We start from the raw sequence: 21,832 nt of genomic DNA, 5'->3' as shown, positions 1-21,832 counted from the left end.
TCAGCCCACGACTGGCTGCTGTGGGAATGCGAAGCCCGGCTCCTTGTCTCAGAGCGGGGTTCCCAGGAGGATCAGGCTGAAGCTGGGACTTGGCCTCAAAGTGTCCCCTCGCATGGCCACCCCCTTCCCCTTCCTGCTCCTCTACTCCTGGTGCCCCTCCATCCAGGGGCCAGACCTTAAAGAGTCACCGCAAGAGAATCCTGGTCCCAAAGGAGCCTTCTGGGGGACCGGTGCTGAGAGAGGTTGTGGGCATGGCCCGCTGGGGCTCTGCCCGACGCAGGGCTGAGAGATGCCACCTCCCAGCTCTGGGTCCCTGCAGGAAGTGTTGGCAAGCACAGGGCCGGTCCTCCAAAGGCCCAGGTGCAGGGAGCCCAGGCCAAGCAGCCTGTGGAAGAAGCCACTTGCCGTGCCACCCCCGGGAACAGGACTGCAGGCCCCGGCCCTTCCCACCTCCTCCTCCTCCTCCTCCTCCTCCCCCCCGCCCCGCCCCCACAGGGCACAGGGCTCAGAGACACCTCAGACTCTTGCTACCCAAAGTGCAAAGGGCATCAGTTGCTCCTCCAACACCCCCCCCCCCGCCCAGCAGACCACGTTGTCCAGCCAGCCCCCGGGCCTCCCTGGGGTGCCCAGCACAAAAGTGCAGACACCCACCGGACCCTCAGTCTCAGTTTTCGGAGGTTTTTGCCACTCTAAGGACCCGCAGGCCAGCTGGGCCTTCGGGCAGGACAGAGAGCCCCGGAATCCGACGTGGAGAGCTGCGTGTACGTCCCCATCAGGAGGCGGTCCCCACCTCCGCGGCTCTCCCCTTGCGGGGAGCGGCAGCCCAGCCGGCAGCCGCAGGGCCTCAGGGAAGACACCAGGCTGGGCCCCCGCGGCACAGCGGGGGCACGTCCCCCGCACTCACGCGACTTAGGGACGGCTGCTGGAGACTGCTGCGGCCACCCTGCTGCCGGGTTTCTGGAGGGCTTCCTGGAAGCAGCATCCACACCAAGCCCTTGGAAGGCCCAGGCGACGGAGGAGCCGGTCAGGCAGGGGCCGAGGACGGTGAGAGGCCGGGCGGGAAGGAGCGTGTCAGACAGGGGCAGAGGACGGTGACAGGCCGGGCGGGGAGGAGCCGGTCAGGCGGGGGCCCAGGACAGTGACGGGCCTGGCCGGGGAGGAGTGCGTCAGGCAGGGGCAGAGGAGACGGGCTGGGTAAGGGTTAGGGTTACAGTTAGGGCACAATTCACAATCCCAAAGACGTGGAAGCGACCCGAGTGCCCATCCATCCAGGAGTGCATCAATAAAATGTGGCACGTGGACACCACGGAGTGCCATTCGGCTGTGAGGAGCAGCGGTGAGAGGGCGCCTCTCGTGTTCTCCTGGCCAGAGCTGGAACCCGTTCCAGTAAGCCAAGTATCCCAAGAATGGACACACGAGCACCACGTGAGCGCGCTCACCAGCAAATTGGTACGAACGGATGGACGCCTAAGTGGACAGAGAGGAATCACCTTCATCGGGTGGGTGTCGGGCGGGTGGGGGGAGGGGAGGGGCATACACATCCATTAGGCATGGGGTGGGTGCGCACCGACTGGGGGATGGGCGCACTTGAAGCTCTGACCCGAGGGGGGAGGCTTGGAGAGGGCAAGGCACCCGACCTTAACATTGGTACCCCCACAATACGCTGGAACAACATGAGAGGTATATGAATAAGAACACAGGGGGGGCCGGGCGCGGTGGCTCACGCCTGTAATCCTAGCTCTCTGGGAGGCCGAGGCGGGCGGATTGCTCCAGGTCAGGAGTTCGAAACCAGCCTGAGCAAGAGCGAGACCCCGTCTCTACTAAAAATAGAGAGAAATTAATTGGCCAACTAATATATATAGAAAAACACAGCCGGGCGTGGTGGTGCATGCCTGTAGTCCCAACTACTCGGGAGGCTGAGGCAGCAGGATTGCTTGAGCCCGGAGATTGAGGTTGCTGTGAGCTAGGCTGACGCCATGGCACTCACTCTAGCCTGGGCAGCAAAACGAGACTCTGTCTCAAAAAAAAAAAAAAAAAAAAAGAACACAGGGGGGAGGGCGGCACGGGCAACACATGTCACCTGAATACTTGTACTCCCATCATCTGCTTGAAAAGAGAGAGAAAAGAAAATGCAATCCTAGAGGTAAGAGACACTTTTTAAAAATAATGAATCCGAAGAGAAAAGTAAAAGGAGGCCTGTGGAGCAGGTCTGGGTGTGACTCCGGATCCCCCAACATCAGGTGCCACCACCAAAGATTCCTGCGTGTAGCCCATAGAACCCCAAAAGCAACGGGACGAGTTCTGGTCACATACTCCCTCAAAATGACATCCTGGCCTTCTTCTGGAACTCCCTCCCCTCTCAGACTCTCAAGGTTTCCTCCAGCGTGTCGGTTCCCACAGAGCAGACCTTTGGTCTGAGACCTGACAGTCCAGATGCCACGCATGCTGCCGCGTGGCGGCGGTGTCGCGGCTTGGGACAAGAGGAGGCCCCACGGTGCGGGCTGGGGCGCCAGGCACCGCGCGCGCGCTGAGGGTGGGGGTGACCCCCACCCCGGGCCGCCGCCGCGCTCCCAGAAAGGGGACAGAACAAGAGGCAAAAAAAAAAAAAAAAAAAAAAAAAAAGCAGCAGCCTGTGGCACCCGGTATTCCCAGGCGGTCTCCCATCCAAGTACTAACCAGGCCCGACCCTGCTTAGCTTCCGAGACCAGACGAGATCGGGGGCGTTCAGGGTGGTGTGGCCCTAGACGGCGGCGGAGGGCGCCCCTGCCCCGCTCGAGAAGCCGAGCCTCTCTGGGCTTCCCCGCCGCCGCCTCCCGCCCCAGGCCCCGCGCCGGGCCGGGCCGGGCCGGCCTGGTCCCGCGGGCTCCCAGGGTCCGGGGTGATGGGCGGGGCGGGGCGGGGCGGGGCGGGGTGGGGGGCTGTCTCTCTCTACACACACACACACACACTCACACTCACTCACACTCACACAAGATGCGCCTCCACGGCTGGACTCGCCAAGGTGGAGCCCTCCCAGCCCCCCTCGTCTCCTCGCCCGGCCTCCTTCACCTACCCGCTGCCCACCCCCAGCGCGTCGCTGCCGCTGACTGCGCACGCGCGGGACGCTCGCCCTTTGACCCCAGCCAGGGGCCGCCCTCCCCCACAACCCCTTTCAGCTGCGCCCCCCCCCTCGCCCTGTGTGTGGGCTGCCGCCTATTCCCCCGGGCCAGGGCTGGGGCACAGCCAGTGTATGGGGCGTCTCTCTCTGGGGATGTGTCCCATGGGTTTGGTGGGGTGGCGTGGTTTGGGGGGCGCTGAAGAAATCAGTCCCCTCCATCTCCTACCTCTGGAAAACGCCCAAGCCCGTGGAGAACTGCCGGCACCGCTTCGTGGGGGCCGGGACCCTCCTCAGTGTCCTCCTGTGGCCCAGTCCAAGGGGCCTGGGCCTGGCCGGGGCTGCATTGGACCCCGACCACCCTGGCGTGTGGACTCGCTAAAAATCGGCCATTAGATATTGGATTCCAGCTTCCTGGAGGTCATTTCACTAATGAGTGCACCGGAAAGAGTTTCCTAATCCATCTGTGAGGGTGGCAACTGAAAGAGAATTTTAAAGCTGACAGAATAGGCGAGGGAAGGCATAGGAGATTTCCACAGCCAGCAAGGAAGACTTTCCCGAAATGGAAGAAAGAAACGAGCAAACAGAGACACCGGTAGCCCGCCCGGAAAAGAGTCTGCCCCTGAGAGAAAGCACCCTGACCAGGTTCACCCGTGGGTGGGTGGCGAGCTAGCGGCATTCAGAAGAGCGAGGCCCGCAGTCTGTGCGGAAGACACCTGCGCTCGGGTGTGTGTGGCGGCGCGATTCACAAGCAGCTCTAGATGTTAAACCAAGGAGAAGCCAGGGAGTTCCCAACGCCCCAGGTGTCCTCAGCCCACGACTGGCTGCTGTGGGAATGCGAAGCCCGGCTCCTTGTCTCAGAGCGGGGTTCCCAGGAGGATCAGGCTGAAGCTGGGACTTGGCCTCAAAGTGTCCCCTCGCATGGCCACCCCCTTCCCCTTCCTGCTCCTCTACTCCTGGTGCCCCTCCATCCAGGGGCCAGACCTTAAAGAGTCACCGCAAGAGAATCCTGGTCCCAAAGGAGCCTTCTGGGGGACCGGTGCTGAGAGAGGTTGTGGGCATGGCCCGCTGGGGCTCTGCCCGACCCAGGGCTGAGAGATGCCACCTCCCAGCTCTGGGTCCCTGCAGGAAGTGTTGGCAAGCACAGGGCCGGTCCTCCAAAGGCCCAGGTGCAGGGAGCCCAGGCCAAGCAGCCTGTGGAAGAAGCCACTTGCCGTGCCACCCCGGGAACAGGACTGCAGGCCCCGCCCTTCCCACCTCCTCCTCCTCCTCCTCCTCCTCCCCCCCGCCCCGCCCCCACAGGGCACAGGGCTCAGAGACACCTCAGACTCTTGCTACCCAAAGTGCAAAGGGCATCAGTTGCTCCTCCAACACCCCCCCCCCCGCCCAGCAGACCACGTTGTCCAGCCAGCCCCCGGGCCTCCCTGGGGTGCCCAGCACAAAAGTGCAGACACCCACCGGACCCTCAGTCTCAGTTTTCGGAGGTTTTTGCCACTCTAAGGACCCGCAGGCCAGCTGGGCCTTCGGGCAGGACAGAGAGCCCCGGAATCCGACGTGGAGAGCTGCGTGTACGTCCCCATCAGGAGGCGGTCCCCACCTCCGCGGCTCTCCCCTTGCGGGGAGCGGCAGCCCAGCCGGCAGCCGCAGGGCCTCAGGGAAGACACCAGGCTGGGCCCCCGCGGCACAGCGGGGGCACGTCCCCCGCACTCACGCGACTTAGGGACGGCTGCTGGAGACTGCTGCGGCCACCCTGCTGCCGGGTTTCTGGAGGGCTTCCTGGAAGCAGCATCCACACCAAGCCCTTGGAAGGCCCAGGCGACGGAGGAGCCGGTCAGGCAGGGGCCGAGGACGGTGAGAGGCCGGGCGGGAAGGAGCGTGTCAGACAGGGGCAGAGGACGGTGACAGGGCGGGCGGGGAGGAGCCGGTCAGGCGGGGGCCCAGGACAGTGACGGGCCTGGCCGGGGAGGAGTGCGTCAGGCAGGGGCAGAGGAGACGGGCTGGGTAAGGGTTAGGGTTACAGTTAGGGCACAATTCACAATCCCAAAGACGTGGAAGCGACCCGAGTGCCCATCCATCCAGGAGTGCATCAATAAAATGTGGCACGTGGACACCACGGAGTGCCATTCGGCTGTGAGGAGCAGCGGTGAGAGGGCGCCTCTCGTGTTCTCCTGGCCAGAGCTGGAACCCGTTCCAGTAGGCCAAGTATCCCAAGAATGGACACACGAGCACCACGTGAGCGCGCTCACCAGCAAATTGGTACGAACGGATGGACGCCTAAGTGGACAGAGAGGAATCACCTTCATCGGGTGGGTGTCGGGCGGGTGGGGGGAGGGGAGGGGCATACACATCCATTAGGCATGGGGTGGGTGCGCACCGACTGGGGGATGGGCGCACTTGAAGCTCTGACCCGAGGGGGGAGGCTTGGAGAGGGCAAGGCACCCGACCTTAACATTGGTACCCCCACAATACGCTGGAACAACATGAGAGGTATATGAATAAGAACACAGGGGGGGCCGGGCGCGGTGGCTCACGCCTGTAATCCTAGCTCTCTGGGAGGCCGAGGCGGGCGGATTGCTCCAGGTCAGGAGTTCGAAACCAGCCTGAGCAAGAGCGAGACCCCGTCTCTACTAAAAATAGAGAGAAATTAATTGGCCAACTAATATATATAGAAAAACACAGCCGGGCGTGGTGGTGCATGCCTGTAGTCCCAACTACTCGGGAGGCTGAGGCAGCAGGATTGCTTGAGCCCGGAGATTGAGGTTGCTGTGAGCTAGGCTGACGCCATGGCACTCACTCTAGCCTGGGCAGCAAAACGAGACTCTGTCTCAAAAAAAAAAAAAAAAAAAAGAACACAGGGGGGAGGGCGGCACGGGCAACACATGTCACCTGAATACTTGTACTCCCATCATCTGCTTGAAAAGAGAGAGAAAAGAAAATGCAATCCTAGAGGTAAGAGACACTTTTTAAAAATAATGAATCCGAAGAGAAAAGTAAAAGGAGGCCTGTGGAGCAGGTCTGGGTGTGACTCCGGATCCCCCAACATCAGGTGCCACCACCAAAGATTCCTGCGTGTAGCCCATAGAACCCCAAAAGCAACGGGACGAGTTCTGGTCACATACTCCCTCAAAATGACATCCTGGCCTTCTTCTGGAACTCCCTCCCCTCTCAGACTCTCAAGGTTTCCTCCAGCGTGTCGGTTCCCACAGAGCAGACCTTTGGTCTGAGACCTGACAGTCCAGATGCCACGCATGCTGCCGCGTGGCGGCGGTGTCGCGGCTTGGGACAAGAGGAGGCCCCACGGTGCGGGCTGGGGCGCCAGGCACCGCGCGCGCGCTGAGGGTGGGGGTGACCCCCACCCCGGGCCGCCGCCGCGCTCCCAGAAAGGGGACAGAACAAGAGGCAAAAAAAAAAAAAAAAAAAAAAAAAAGCAGCAGCCTGTGGCACCCGGTATTCCCAGGCGGTCTCCCATCCAAGTACTAACCAGGCCCGACCCTGCTTAGCTTCCGAGACCAGACGAGATCGGGGGCGTTCAGGGTGGTGTGGCCCTAGATGGCGGCGGAGGGCGCCCCTGCCCCGCTCGAGAAGCCGAGCCTCTCTGGGCTTCCCCGCCGCCGCCTCCCGCCCCAGGCCCCACGCCGGGCCGGGCCGGGCCGGCCTGGTCCCGCGGGCTCCCAGGGTCCGGGGTGATGGGCGGGGCGGGGCGGGGCGGGGCGGGGTGGGGGGCTGTCTCTCTCTACACACACACACACACACTCACACTCACTCACACTCACACAAGATGCGCCTCCACGGCTGGACTCGCCAAGGTGGAGCCCTCCCAGCCCCCCTCGTCTCCTCGCCCGGCCTCCTTCACCTACCTGCTGCCCACCCCCAGCGCGTCGCTGCCGCTGACTGCGCACGCGCGGGACGCTCGCCCTTTGACCCCAGCCAGGGGCCGCCCTCCCCCACAACCCCTTTCAGCTGCGCCCCCCCCCTCGCCCTGTGTGTGGGCTGCCGCCTATTCCCCCGGGCCAGGGCTGGGGCACAGCCAGTGTATGGGGCGTCTCTCTCTGGGGATGTGTCCCATGGGTTTGGTGGGGTGGCGTGGTTTGGGGGGCGCTGAAGAAATCAGTCCCCTCCATCTCCTACCTCTGGAAAACGCCCAAGCCCGTGGAGAACTGCCGGCACCGCTTCGTGGGGGCCGGGACCCTCCTCAGTGTCCTCCTGTGGCCCAGTCCAAGGGGCCTGGGCCTGGCCGGGGCTGCATTGGACCCCGACCACCCTGGCGTGTGGACTCGCTAAAAATCGGCCATTAGATATTGGATTCCAGCTTCCTGGAGGTCATTTCACTAATGAGTGCACCGGAAAGAGTTTCCTAATCCATCTGTGAGGGTGGCAACTGAAAGAGAATTTTAAAGCTGACAGAATAGGCGAGGGAAGGCATAGGAGATTTCCACAGCCAGCAAGGAAGACTTTCCCGAAATGGAAGAAAGAAACGAGCAAACAGAGACACCGGTAGCCCGCCCGGAAAAGAGTCTGCCCCTGAGAGAAAGCACCCTGACCAGGTTCACCCGTGGGTGGGTGGCGAGCTAGCGGCATTCAGAAGAGCGAGGCCCGCAGTCTGTGCGGAAGACACCTGCGCTCGGGTGTGTGTGGCGGCGCGATTCACAAGCAGCTCTAGATGTTAAACCAAGGAGAAGCCAGGGAGTTCCCAACGCCCCAGGTGTCCTCAGCCCACGACTGGCTGCTGTGGGAATGCGAAGCCCGGCTCCTTGTCTCAGAGCGGGGTTCCCAGGAGGATCAGGCTGAAGCTGGGACTTGGCCTCAAAGTGTCCCCTCGCATGGCCACCCCCTTCCCCTTCCTGCTCCTCTACTCCTGGTGCCCCTCCATCCAGGGGCCAGACCTTAAAGAGTCACCGCAAGAGAATCCTGGTCCCAAAGGAGCCTTCTGGGGGACCGGTGCTGAGAGAGGTTGTGGGCATGGCCCGCTGGGGCTCTGCCCGACCCAGGGCTGAGAGATGCCACCTCCCAGCTCTGGGTCCCTGCAGGAAGTGTTGGCAAGCACAGGGCCGGTCCTCCAAAGGCCCAGGTGCAGGGAGCCCAGGCCAAGCAGCCTGTGGAAGAAGCCACTTGCCGTGCCACCCCGGGAACAGGACTGCAGGCCCCGCCCTTCCCACCTCCTCCTCCTCCTCCTCCTCCTCCCCCCCGCCCCGCCCCCACAGGGCACAGGGCTCAGAGACACCTCAGACTCTTGCTACCCAAAGTGCAAAGGGCATCAGTTGCTCCTCCAACACCCCCCCCCCCGCCCAGCAGACCACGTTGTCCAGCCAGCCCCCGGGCCTCCCTGGGGTGCCCAGCACAAAAGTGCAGACACCCACCGGACCCTCAGTCTCAGTTTTCGGAGGTTTTTGCCACTCTAAGGACCCGCAGGCCAGCTGGGCCTTCGGGCAGGACAGAGAGCCCCGGAATCCGACGTGGAGAGCTGCGTGTACGTCCCCATCAGGAGGCGGTCCCCACCTCCGCGGCTCTCCCCTTGCGGGGAGCGGCAGCCCAGCCGGCAGCCGCAGGGCCTCAGGGAAGACACCAGGCTGGGCCCCCGCGGCACAGCGGGGGCACGTCCCCCGCACTCACGCGACTTAGGGACGGCTGCTGGAGACTGCTGCGGCCACCCTGCTGCCGGGTTTCTGGAGGGCTTCCTGGAAGCAGCATCCACACCAAGCCCTTGGAAGGCCCAGGCGACGGAGGAGCCGGTCAGGCAGGGGCCGAGGACGGTGAGAGGCCGGGCGGGAAGGAGCGTGTCAGACAGGGGCAGAGGACGGTGACAGGCCGGGCGGGGAGGAGCCGGTCAGGCGGGGGCCCAGGACAGTGACGGGCCTGGCCGGGGAGGAGTGCGTCAGGCAGGGGCAGAGGAGACGGGCTGGGTAAGGGTTAGGGTTACAGTTAGGGCACAATTCACAATCCCAAAGACGTGGAAGCGACCCGAGTGCCCATCCATCCAGGAGTGCATCAATAAAATGTGGCACGTGGACACCACGGAGTGCCATTCGGCTGTGAGGAGCAGCGGTGAGAGGGCGCCTCTCGTGTTCTCCTGGCCAGAGCTGGAACCCGTTCCAGTAGGCCAAGTATCCCAAGAATGGACACACGAGCACCACGTGAGCGCGCTCACCAGCAAATTGGTACGAACGGATGGACGCCTAAGTGGACAGAGAGGAATCACCTTCATCGGGTGGGTGTCGGGCGGGTGGGGGGAGGGGAGGGGCATACACATCCATTAGGCATGGGGTGGGTGCGCACCGACTGGGGGATGGGCGCACTTGAAGCTCTGACCCGAGGGGGGAGGCTTGGAGAGGGCAAGGCACCCGACCTTAACATTGGTACCCCCACAATACGCTGGAACAACATGAGAGGTATATGAATAAGAACACAGGGGGGGCCGGGCGCGGTGGCTCACGCCTGTAATCCTAGCTCTCTGGGAGGCCGAGGCGGGCGGATTGCTCCAGGTCAGGAGTTCGAAACCAGCCTGAGCAAGAGCGAGACCCCGTCTCTACTAAAAATAGAGAGAAATTAATTGGCCAACTAATATATATAGAAAAACACAGCCGGGCGTGGTGGTGCATGCCTGTAGTCCCAACTACTCGGGAGGCTGAGGCAGCAGGATTGCTTGAGCCCGGAGATTGAGGTTGCTGTGAGCTAGGCTGACGCCATGGCACTCACTCTAGCCTGGGCAGCAAAACGAGACTCTGTCTCAAAAAAAAAAAAAAAAAAAAGAACACAGGGGGGAGGGCGGCACGGGCAACACATGTCACCTGAATACTTGTACTCCCATCATCTGCTTGAAAAGAGAGAGAAAAGAAAATGCAATCCTAGAGGTAAGAGACACTTTTTAAAAATAATGAATCCGAAGAGAAAAGTAAAAGGAGGCCTGTGGAGCAGGTCTGGGTGTGACTCCGGATCCCCCAACATCAGGTGCCACCACCAAAGATTCCTGCGTGTAGCCCATAGAACCCCAAAAGCAACGGGACGAGTTCTGGTCACATACTCCCTCAAAATGACATCCTGGCCTTCTTCTGGAACTCCCTCCCCTCTCAGACTCTCAAGGTTTCCTCCAGCGTGTCGGTTCCCACAGAGCAGACCTTTGGTCTGAGACCTGACAGTCCAGATGCCACGCATGCTGCCGCGTGGCGGCGGTGTCGCGGCTTGGGACAAGAGGAGGCCCCACGGTGCGGGCTGGGGCGCCAGGCACCGCGCGCGCGCTGAGGGTGGGGGTGACCCCCACCCCGGGCCGCCGCCGCGCTCCCAGAAAGGGGACAGAACAAGAGGCAAAAAAAAAAAAAAAAAAAAAAAAAGCAGCAGCCTGTGGCACCCGGTATTCCCAGGCGGTCTCCCATCCAAGTACTAACCAGGCCCGACCCTGCTTAGCTTCCGAGACCAGACGAGATCGGGGGCGTTCAGGGTGGTGTGGCCCTAGACGGCGGCGGAGGGCGCCCCTGCCCCGCTCGAGAAGCCGAGCCTCTCTGGGCTTCCCCGCCGCCGCCTCCCGCCCCAGGCCCCGCGCCGGGCCGGGCCGGGCCGGCCGGGTCCCGCGGGCTCCCAGGGTCGGGGGTGATGGGCGGGGCGGGGCGGGGTGGGGGGCTGTCTCTCTATACACACACACACACACTCACACTCACTCACACTCACACAAGATGCGCCTCCACGGCTGGACTCGCCAAGGTGGAGCCCTCCCAGCCCCCCTCGTCTCCTCGCCCGGCCTCCTTCACCTACCCGCTGCCCACCCCCAGCGCGTCGCTGCCGCTGACTGCGCACGCGCGGGACGCTCGCCCTTTGACCCCAGCCAGGGGCCGCCCTCCCCCACAACCCCTTTCAGCTGCGCCCCCCCCTGGCCCTGTGGGTGGGCTGCCGCCTATTCCCCCGGGCCAGGGCTGGGGCACAGCCAGTGTATGGGGCGTCTCTCTCTGGGGATGTGTCCCATGGGTGGGGTGGGGTGGCGTGGTTTGGGGGGCGCTGAAGAAATCAGTCCCCTCCATCTCCTACCTCTGGAAAACGCCCAAGCCCGTGGAGAACTGCCGGCACCGCTTCGTGGGGGCCGGGACCCTCCTCCGTGTCCTCCTGTGGCCCAGTCCAAGGGGCCTGGGCCTGGCCGGGGCTGCATTGGACCCCGACCACCCTGGCGTGTGGACTCGCTAAAAATCGGCCATTAGATATTGGATTCCAGCTTCCTGGAGGTCATTTCACTAATGAGTGCACCGGAAAGAGTTTCCTAATCCATCTGTGAGGGTGGCAACTGAAAGAGAATTTTAAAGCTGACAGAATAGGCGAGGGAAGGCATAGGAGATTTCCACAGCCAGCAAGGAAGACTTTCCCGAAATGGAAGAAAGAAACGAGCAAACAGAGACACCGGTAGCCCGCCCGGAAAAGAGTCTGCCCCTGAGAGAAAGCACCCTGACCAGGTTCACCCGTGGGTGGGTGGCGAGCTAGCGGCATTCAGAAGAGCGAGGCCCGCAGTCTGTGCGGAAGACACCTGCGCTCGGGTGTGTGTGGCGGCGCGATTCCCAAGCAGCTCTAGACGTTAAACCAAGGAGAAGCCAGGGAGTTCCCAACGCCCCAGGTGTCCTCAGCCCACGACTGGCTGCTGTGGGAATGCGAAGCCCGGCTCCTTGTCTCAGAGCGGGGTTCCCAGGAGGATCAGGCTGAAGCTGGGACTTGGCCTCAAAGTGTCCCCTCGCATGGCCACCCCCTTCCCCTTCCTGCTCCTCTACTCCTGGTGCCCCTCCATCCAGGGGCCAGACCTTAAAGAGTCACCGCAAGAGAATCCTGGTCCCAAAGGAGCCTTCTGGGGGACCGGTGCTGAGAGAGGTTGTGGGCATGGCCCGCTGGGGCTCTGCCCGACGCAGGGCTGAGAGATGCCACCTCCCAGCTCTGGGTCCCTGCAGGAAGTGTTGGCAAGCACAGGGCCGGTCCTCCAAAGGCCCAGGTGCAGGGAGCCCAGGCCAAGCAGCCTGTGGAAGAAGCCACTTGCCGTGCCACCCCCGGGAACAGGACTGCAGGCCCCGGCCCTTCCCACCTCCTCCTCCTCCTCCTCCTCCTCCCCCCCGCCCCGCCCCCACAGGGCACAGGGCTCAGAGACACCTCAGACTCTTGCTACCCAAAGTGCAAAGGGCATCAGTTGCTCCTCCAACACCCCCCCCCCGCCCAGCAGACCACGTTGTCCAGCCAGCCCCCGGGCCTCCCTGGGGTGCCCAGCACAAAAGTGCAGACACCCACCGGACCCTCAGTCTCAGTTTTCGGAGGTTTTTGCCACTCTAAGGACCCGCAGGCCAGCTGGGCCTTCGGGCAGGACAGAGAGCCCCGGAATCCGACGTGGAGAGCTGCGTGTACGTCCCCATCAGGAGGCGGTCCCCACCTCCGCGGCTCTCCCCTTGCGGGGAGCGGCAGCCCAGCCGGCAGCCGCAGGGCCTCAGGGAAGACACCAGGCTGGGCCCCCGCGGCACAGCGGGGGCACGTCCCCCGCACTCACGCGACTTAGGGACGGCTGCTGGAGACTGCTGCGGCCACCCTGCTGCCGGGTTTCTGGAGGGCTTCCTGGAAGCAGCATCCACACCAAGCCCTTGGAAGGCCCAGGCGACGGAGGAGCCGGTCAGGCAGGGGCCGAGGACGGTGAGAGGCCGGGCGGGAAGGAGCGTGTCAGACAGGGGCAGAGGACGGTGACAGGCCGGGCGGGGAGGAGCCGGTCAGGCGGGGGCCCAGGACAGTGACGGGCCTGGCCGGGGAGGAGTGCGTCAGGCAGGGGCAGAGGAGACGGGCTGGGTAAGGGTTAGGGTTACAGTTAGGGCACAATTCACAATCCCAAAGACGTGGAAGCGACCCGAGTGCCCATCCATCCAGGAGTGCATCAATAAAATGTGGCACGTGGACACCACGGAGTGCCATTCGGCTGTGAGGAGCAGCGGTGAGAGGGCGCCTCTCGTGTTCTCCTGGCCAGAGCTGGAACCCGTTCCAGTAGGCCAAGTATCCCAAGAATGGACACACGAGCACCACGTGAGCGCGCTCACCAGCAAATTGGTACGAACGGATGGACGCCTAAGTGGACAGAGAGGAATCACCTTCATCGGGTGGGTGTCGGGCGGGTGGGGGGAGGGGAGGGGCATACACATCCATTAGGCATGGGGTGGGTGCGCACCGACTGGGGGATGGGCGCACTTGAAGCTCTGACCCGAGGGGGGAGGCTTGGAGAGGGCAAGGCACCCGACCTTAACATTGGTACCCCCACAATACGCTGGAACAACATGAGAGGTATATGAATAAGAACACAGGGGGGGCCGGGCGCGGTGGCTCACGCCTGTAATCCTAGCTCTCTGGGAGGCCGAGGCGGGCGGATTGCTCCAGGTCAGGAGTTCGAAACCAGCCTGAGCAAGAGCGAGACCCCGTCTCTACTAAAAATAGAGAGAAATTAATTGGCCAACTAATATATATAGAAAAACACAGCCGGGCGTGGTGGTGCATGCCTGTAGTCCCAACTACTCGGGAGGCTGAGGCAGCAGGATTGCTTGAGCCCGGAGATTGAGGTTGCTGTGAGCTAGGCTGACGCCATGGCACTCACTCTAGCCTGGGCAGCAAAACGAGACTCTGTCTCAAAAAAAAAAAAAAAAAAAAGAACACAGGGGGGAGGGCGGCACGGGCAACACATGTCACCTGAATACTTGTACTCCCATCATCTGCTTGAAAAGAGAGAGAAAAGAAAATGCAATCCTAGAGGTAAGAGACACTTTTTAAAAATAATGAATCCGAAGAGAAAAGTAAAAGGAGGCCTGTGGAGCAGGTCTGGGTGTGACTCCGGATCCCCCAACATCAGGTGCCACCACCAAAGATTCCTGCGTGTAGCCCATAGAACCCCAAAAGCAACGGGACGAGTTCTGGTCACATACTCCCTCAAAATGACATCCTGGCCTTCTTCTGGAACTCCCTCCCCTCTCAGACTCTCAAGGTTTCCTCCAGCGTGTCGGTTCCCACAGAGCAGACCTTTGGTCTGAGACCTGACAGTCCAGATGCCACGCATGCTGCCGCGTGGCGGCGGTGTCGCGGCTTGGGACAAGAGGAGGCCCCACGGTGCGGGCTGGGGCGCCAGGCACCGCGCGCGCGCTGAGGGTGGGGGTGACCCCCACCCCGGGCCGCCGCCGCGCTCCCAGAAAGGGGACAGAACAAGAGGCAAAAAAAAAAAAAAAAAAAAAAAAAAAGCAGCAGCCTGTGGCACCCGGTATTCCCAGGCGGTCTCCCATCCAAGTACTAACCAGGCCCGACCCTGCTTAGCTTCCGAGACCAGACGAGATCGGGGGCGTTCAGGGTGGTGTGGCCCTAGACGGCGGCGGAGGGCGCCCCTGCCCCGCTCGAGAAGCCGAGCCTCTCTGGGCTTCCCCGCCGCCGCCTCCCGCCCCAGGCCCCACGCCGGGCCGGGCCGGGCCGGCCTGGTCCCGCGGGCTCCCAGGGTCCGGGGTGATGGGCGGGGCGGGGCGGGGCGGGGCGGGGTGGGGGGCTGTCTCTCTCTACACACACACACACACACTCACACTCACTCACACTCACACAAGATGCGCCTCCACGGCTGGACTCGCCAAGGTGGAGCCCTCCCAGCCCCCCTCGTCTCCTCGCCCGGCCTCCTTCACCTACCCGCTGCCCACCCCCAGCGCGTCGCTGCCGCTGACTGCGCACGCGCGGGACGCTCGCCCTTTGACCCCAGCCAGGGGCCGCCCTCCCCCACAACCCCTTTCAGCTGCGCCCCCCCCCTCGCCCTGTGTGTGGGCTGCCGCCTATTCCCCCGGGCCAGGGCTGGGGCACAGCCAGTGTATGGGGCGTCTCTCTCTGGGGATGTGTCCCATGGGTTTGGTGGGGTGGCGTGGTTTGGGGGGCGCTGAAGAAATCAGTCCCCTCCATCTCCTACCTCTGGAAAACGCCCAAGCCCGTGGAGAACTGCCGGCACCGCTTCGTGGGGGCCGGGACCCTCCTCAGTGTCCTCCTGTGGCCCAGTCCAAGGGGCCTGGGCCTGGCCGGGGCTGCATTGGACCCCGACCACCCTGGCGTGTGGACTCGCTAAAAATCGGCCATTAGATATTGGATTCCAGCTTCCTGGAGGTCATTTCACTAATGAGTGCACCGGAAAGAGTTTCCTAATCCATCTGTGAGGGTGGCAACTGAAAGAGAATTTTAAAGCTGACAGAATAGGCGAGGGAAGGCATAGGAGATTTCCACAGCCAGCAAGGAAGACTTTCCCGAAATGGAAGAAAGAAACGAGCAAACAGAGACACCGGTAGCCCGCCCGGAAAAGAGTCTGCCCCTGAGAGAAAGCACCCTGACCAGGTTCACCCGTGGGTGGGTGGCGAGCTAGCGGCATTCAGAAGAGCGAGGCCCGCAGTCTGTGCGGAAGACACCTGCGCTCGGGTGTGTGTGGCGGCGCGATTCACAAGCAGCTCTAGATGTTAAACCAAGGAGAAGCCAGGGAGTTCCCAACGCCCCAGGTGTCCTCAGCCCACGACTGGCTGCTGTGGGAATGCGAAGCCCGGCTCCTTGTCTCAGAGCGGGGTTCCCAGGAGGATCAGGCTGAAGCTGGGACTTGGCCTCAAAGTGTCCCCTCGCATGGCCACCCCCTTCCCCTTCCTGCTCCTCTACTCCTGGTGCCCCTCCATCCAGGGGCCAGACCTTAAAGAGTCACCGCAAGAGAATCCTGGTCCCAAAGGAGCCTTCTGGGGGACCGGTGCTGAGAGAGGTTGTGGGCATGGCCCGCTGGGGCTCTGCCCGACCCAGGGCTGAGAGATGCCACCTCCCAGCTCTGGGTCCCTGCAGGAAGTGTTGGCAAGCACAGGGCCGGTCCTCCAAAGGCCCAGGTGCAGGGAGCCCAGGCCAAGCAGCCTGTGGAAGAAGCCACTTGCCGTGCCACCCCGGGAACAGGACTGCAGGCCCCGCCCTTCCCACCTCCTCCTCCTCCTCCTCCTCCTCCCCCCCGCCCCGCCCCCACAGGGCACAGGGCTCAGAGACACCTCAGACTCTTGCTACCCAAAGTGCAAAGGGCATCAGTTGCTCCTCCAACACCCCCCCCCCCGCCCAGCAGACCACGTTGTCCAGCCAGCCCCCGGGCCTCCCTGGGGTGCCCAGCACAAAAGTGCAGACACCCACCGGACCCTCAGTCTCAGTTTTCGGAGGTTTTTGCCACTCTAAGGACCCGCAGGCCAGCTGGGCCTTCGGGCAGGACAGAGAGCCCCGGAATCCGACGTGGAGAGCTGCGTGTACGTCCCCATCAGGAGGCGGTCCCCACCTCCGCGGCTCTCCCCTTGCGGGGAGCGGCAGCCCAGCCGGCAGCCGCAGGGCCTCAGGGAAGACACCAGGCTGGGCCCCCGCGGCACAGCGGGGGCACGTCCCCCGCACTCACGCGACTTAGGGACGGCTGCTGGAGACTGCTGCGGCCACCCTGCTGCCGGGTTTCTGGAGGGCTTCCTGGAAGCAGCATCCACACCAAGCCCTTGGAAGGCCCAGGCGACGGAGGAGCCGGTCAGGCAGGGGCCGAGGACGGTGAGAGGCCGGGCGGGAAGGAGCGTGTCAGACAGGGGCAGAGGACGGTGACAGGCCGGGCGGGGAGGAGCCGGTCAGGCGGGGGCCCAGGACAGTGACGGGCCTGGCCGGGGAGGAGTGCGTCAGGCAGGGGCAGAGGAGACGGGCTGGGTAAGGGTTAGGGTTACAGTTAGGGCACAATTCACAATCCCAAAGACGTGGAAGCGACCCGAGTGCCCATCCATCCAGGAGTGCATCAATAAAATGTGGCACGTGGACACCACGGAGTGCCATTCGGCTGTGAGGAGCAGCGGTGAGAGGGCGCCTCTCGTGTTCTCCTGGCCAGAGCTGGAACCCGTTCCAGTAGGCCAAGTATCCCAAGAATGGACACACGAGCACCACGTGAGCGCGCTCACCAGCAAATTGGTACGAACGGATGGACGCCTAAGTGGACAGAGAGGAATCACCTTCATCGGGTGGGTGTCGGGCGGGTGGGGGGAGGGGAGGGGCATACACATCCATTAGGCATGGGGTGGGTGCGCACCGACTGGGGGATGGGCGCACTTGAAGCTCTGACCCGAGGGGGGAGGCTTGGAGAGGGCAAGGCACCCGACCTTAACATTGGTACCCCCACAATACGCTGGAACAACATGAGAGGTATATGAATAAGAACACAGGGGGGGCCGGGCGCGGTGGCTCACGCCTGTAATCCTAGCTCTCTGGGAGGCCGAGGCGGGCGGATTGCTCCAGGTCAGGAGTTCGAAACCAGCCTGAGCAAGAGCGAGACCCCGTCTCTACTAAAAATAGAGAGAAATTAATTGGCCAACTAATATATATAGAAAAACACAGCCGGGCGTGGTGGTGCATGCCTGTAGTCCCAACTACTCGGGAGGCTGAGGCAGCAGGATTGCTTGAGCCCGGAGATTGAGGTTGCTGTGAGCTAGGCTGACGCCATGGCACTCACTCTAGCCTGGGCAGCAAAACGAGACTCTGTCTCAAAAAAAAAAAAAAAAAAAAGAACACAGGGGGGAGGGCGGCACGGGCAACACATGTCACCTGAATACTTGTACTCCCATCATCTGCTTGAAAAGAGAGAGAAAAGAAAATGCAATCCTAGAGGTAAGAGACACTTTTTAAAAATAATGAATCCGAAGAGAAAAGTAAAAGGAGGCCTGTGGAGCAGGTCTGGGTGTGACTCCGGATCCCCCAACATCAGGTGCCACCACCAAAGATTCCTGCGTGTAGCCCATAGAACCCCAAAAGCAACGGGACGAGTTCTGGTCACATACTCCCTCAAAATGACATCCTGGCCTTCTTCTGGAACTCCCTCCCCTCTCAGACTCTCAAGGTTTCCTCCAGCGTGTCGGTTCCCACAGAGCAGACCTTTGGTCTGAGACCTGACAGTCCAGATGCCACGCATGCTGCCGCGTGGCGGCGGTGTCGCGGCTTGGGACAAGAGGAGGCCCCACGGTGCGGGCTGGGGCGCCAGGCACCGCGCGCGCGCTGAGGGTGGGGGTGACCCCCACCCCGGGCCGCCGCCGCGCTCCCAGAAAGGGGACAGAACAAGAGGCAAAAAAAAAAAAAAAAAAAAAAAAAAGCAGCAGCCTGTGGCACCCGGTATTCCCAGGCGGTCTCCCATCCAAGTACTAACCAGGCCCGACCCTGCTTAGCTTCCGAGACCAGACGAGATCGGGGGCGTTCAGGGTGGTGTGGCCCTAGACGGCGGCGGAGGGCGCCCCTGCCCCGCTCGAGAAGCCGAGCCTCTCTGGGCTTCCCCGCCGCCGCCTCCCGCCCCAGGCCCCGCGCCGGGCCGGGCCGGGCCGGCCGGGTCCCGCGGGCTCCCAGGGTCGGGGGTGATGGGCGGGGCGGGGCGGGGTGGGGGGCTGTCTCTCTATACACACACACACACACTCACACTCACTCACACTCACACAAGATGCGCCTCCACGGCTGGACTCGCCAAGGTGGAGCCCTCCCAGCCCCCCTCGTCTCCTCGCCCGGCCTCCTTCACCTACCCGCTGCCCACCCCCAGCGCGTCGCTGCCGCTGACTGCGCACGCGCGGGACGCTCGCCCTTTGACCCCAGCCAGGGGCCGCCCTCCCCCACAACCCCTTTCAGCTGCGCCCCCCCCTGGCCCTGTGGGTGGGCTGCCGCCTATTCCCCCGGGCCAGGGCTGGGGCACAGCCAGTGTATGGGGCGTCTCTCTCTGGGGATGTGTCCCATGGGTGGGGTGGGGTGGCGTGGTTTGGGGGGCGCTGAAGAAATCAGTCCCCTCCATCTCCTACCTCTGGAAAACGCCCAAGCCCGTGGAGAACTGCCGGCACCGCTTCGTGGGGGCCGGGACCCTCCTCCGTGTCCTCCTGTGGCCCAGTCCAAGGGGCCTGGGCCTGGCCGGGGCTGCATTGGACCCCGACCACCCTGGCGTGTGGACTCGCTAAAAATCGGCCATTAGATATTGGATTCCAGCTTCCTGGAGGTCATTTCACTAATGAGTGCACCGGAAAGAGTTTCCTAATCCATCTGTGAGGGTGGCAACTGAAAGAGAATTTTAAAGCTGACAGAATAGGCGAGGGAAGGCATAGGAGATTTCCACAGCCAGCAAGGAAGACTTTCCCGAAATGGAAGAAAGAAACGAGCAAACAGAGACACCGGTAGCCCGCCCGGAAAAGAGTCTGCCCCTGAGAGAAAGCACCCTGACCAGGTTCACCCGTGGGTGGGTGGCGAGCTAGCGGCATTCAGAAGAGCGAGGCCCGCAGTCTGTGCGGAAGACACCTGCGCTCGGGTGTGTGTGGCGGCGCGATTCCCAAGCAGCTCTAGACGTTAAACCAAGGAGAAGCCAGGGAGTTCCCAACGCCCCAGGTGTCCTCAGCCCACGACTGGCTGCTGTGGGAATGCGAAGCCCGGCTCCTTGTCTCAGAGCGGGGTTCCCAGGAGGATCAGGCTGAAGCTGGGACTTGGCCTCAAAGTGTCCCCTCGCATGGCCACCCCCTTCCCCTTCCTGCTCCTCTACTCCTGGTGCCCCTCCATCCAGGGGCCAGACCTTAAAGAGTCACCGCAAGAGAATCCTGGTCCCAAAGGAGCCTTCTGGGGGACCGGTGCTGAGAGAGGTTGTGGGCATGGCCCGCTGGGGCTCTGCCCGACGCAGGGCTGAGAGATGCCACCTCCCAGCTCTGGGTCCCTGCAGGAAGTGTTGGCAAGCACAGGGCCGGTCCTCCAAAGGCCCAGGTGCAGGGAGCCCAGGCCAAGCAGCCTGTGGAAGAAGCCACTTGCCGTGCCACCCCCGGGAACAGGACTGCAGGCCCCGGCCCTTCCCACCTCCTCCTCCTCCTCCTCCTCCTCCCCCCCGCCCCGCCCCCACAGGGCACAGGGCTCAGAGACACCTCAGACTCTTGCTACCCAAAGTGCAAAGGGCATCAGTTGCTCCTCCAACACCCCCCCCCCCGCCCAGCAGACCACGTTGTCCAGCCAGCCCCCGGGCCTCCCTGGGGTGCCCAGCACAAAAGTGCAGACACCCACCGGACCCTCAGTCTCAGTTTTCGGAGGTTTTTGCCACTCTAAGGACCCGCAGGCCAGCTGGGCCTTCGGGCAGGACAGAGAGCCCCGGAATCCGACGTGGAGAGCTGCGTGTACGTCCCCATCAGGAGGCGGTCCCCACCTCCGCGGCTCTCCCCTTGCGGGGAGCGGCAGCCCAGCCGGCAGCCGCAGGGCCTCAGGGAAGACACCAGGCTGGGCCCCCGCGGCACAGCGGGGGCACGTCCCCCGCACTCACGCGACTTAGGGACGGCTGCTGGAGACTGCTGCGGCCACCCTGCTGCCGGGTTTCTGGAGGGCTTCCTGGAAGCAGCATCCACACCAAGCCCTTGGAAGGCCCAGGCGACGGAGGAGCCGGTCAGGCAGGGGCCGAGGACGGTGAGAGGCCGGGCGGGAAGGAGCGTGTCAGACAGGGGCAGAGGACGGTGACAGGCCGGGCGGGGAGGAGCCGGTCAGGCGGGGGCCCAGGACAGTGACGGGCCTGGCCGGGGAGGAGTGCGTCAGGCAGGGGCAGAGGAGACGGGCTGGGTAAGGGTTAGGGTTACAGTTAGGGCACAATTCACAATCCCAAAGACGTGGAAGCGACCCGAGTGCCCATCCATCCAGGAGTGCATCAATAAAATGTGGCACGTGGACACCACGGAGTGCCATTCGGCTGTGAGGAGCAGCGGTGAGAGGGCGCCTCTCGTGTTCTCCTGGCCAGAGCTGGAACCCGTTCCAGTAGGCCAAGTATCCCAAGAATGGACACACGAGCACCACGTGAGCGCGCTCACCAGCAAATTGGTACGAACGGATGGACGCCTAAGTGGACAGAGAGGAATCACCTTCATCGGGTGGGTGTCGGGCGGGTGGGGGGAGGGGAGGGGCATACACATCCATTAGGCATGGGGTGGGTGCGCACCGACTGGGGGATGGGCGCACTTGAAGCTCTGACCCGAGGGGGGAGGCTTGGAGAGGGCAAGGCACCCGACCTTAACATTGGTACCCCCACAATACGCTGGAACAACATGAGAGGTATATGAATAAGAACACAGGGGGGGCCGGGCGCGGTGGCTCACGCCTGTAATCCTAGCTCTCTGGGAGGCCGAGGCGGGCGGATTGCTCCAGGTCAGGAGTTCGAAACCAGCCTGAGCAAGAGCGAGACCCCGTCTCTACTAAAAATAGAGAGAAATTAATTGGCCAACTAATATATATAGAAAAACACAGCCGGGCGTGGTGGTGCATGCCTGTAGTCCCAACTACTCGGGAGGCTGAGGCAGCAGGATTGCTTGAGCCCGGAGATTGAGGTTGCTGTGAGCTAGGCTGACGCCATGGCACTCACTCTAGCCTGGGCAGCAAAACGAGACTCTGTCTCAAAAAAAAAAAAAAAAAAAAGAACACAGGGGGGAGGGCGGCACGGGCAACACATGTCACCTGAATACTTGTACTCCCATCATCTGCTTGAAAAGAGAGAGAAAAGAAAATGCAATCCTAGAGGTAAGAGACACTTTTTAAAAATAATGAATCCGAAGAGAAAAGTAAAAGGAGGCCTGTGGAGCAGGTCTGGGTGTGACTCCGGATCCCCCAACATCAGGTGCCACCACCAAAGATTCCTGCGTGTAGCCCATAGAACCCCAAAAGCAACGGGACGAGTTCTGGTCACATACTCCCTCAAAATGACATCCTGGCCTTCTTCTGGAACTCCCTCCCCTC

General features: G+C 62.6%; 4 non-coding genes and 1 pseudogene across 4 annotated transcripts; all 5 read right to left on the bottom strand.

Annotated features, from left to right (window-relative positions):
- Nucleotides 1–2,627: 2,627 nt before the first annotated feature.
- LOC142864969 (5S ribosomal RNA) lies at nt 2,628–2,746 on the bottom strand. The gene has a single exon (XR_012915259.1). It is a non-coding gene; the product is annotated as a 5S ribosomal RNA (ribosomal RNA).
- Nucleotides 2,747–6,526: 3,780 nt separating this feature from the next.
- On the bottom strand, nt 6,527–6,645 carry LOC142864914 (uncharacterized; annotated as a pseudogene).
- A 3,779-nt stretch (nt 6,646–10,424) lies between these two features.
- LOC142864957 (5S ribosomal RNA) lies at nt 10,425–10,543 on the bottom strand. The gene has a single exon (XR_012915250.1). It is a non-coding gene; the product is annotated as a 5S ribosomal RNA (ribosomal RNA).
- Nucleotides 10,544–14,312: 3,769 nt separating this feature from the next.
- Nucleotides 14,313–14,431, bottom strand: LOC142864946 (5S ribosomal RNA). Its single transcript, XR_012915240.1, has one exon. It is a non-coding gene; the product is annotated as a 5S ribosomal RNA (ribosomal RNA).
- A 3,780-nt stretch (nt 14,432–18,211) lies between these two features.
- Nucleotides 18,212–18,330, bottom strand: LOC142864944 (5S ribosomal RNA). Its single transcript, XR_012915239.1, has one exon. It is a non-coding gene; the product is annotated as a 5S ribosomal RNA (ribosomal RNA).
- Nucleotides 18,331–21,832: the final 3,502 nt, after the last annotated feature.

The sequence above is a fragment of the Microcebus murinus genome, chromosome 27 (assembly GCF_040939455.1).
Source record: "Microcebus murinus isolate Inina chromosome 27, M.murinus_Inina_mat1.0, whole genome shotgun sequence".
In the NCBI taxonomy this organism is placed as follows: Eukaryota; Metazoa; Chordata; class Mammalia; order Primates; family Cheirogaleidae; genus Microcebus; species Microcebus murinus.
The sequence above is the reverse complement of the archived record's forward strand: the minus strand, read 5'-3'. Positions and strand labels throughout refer to the sequence as shown.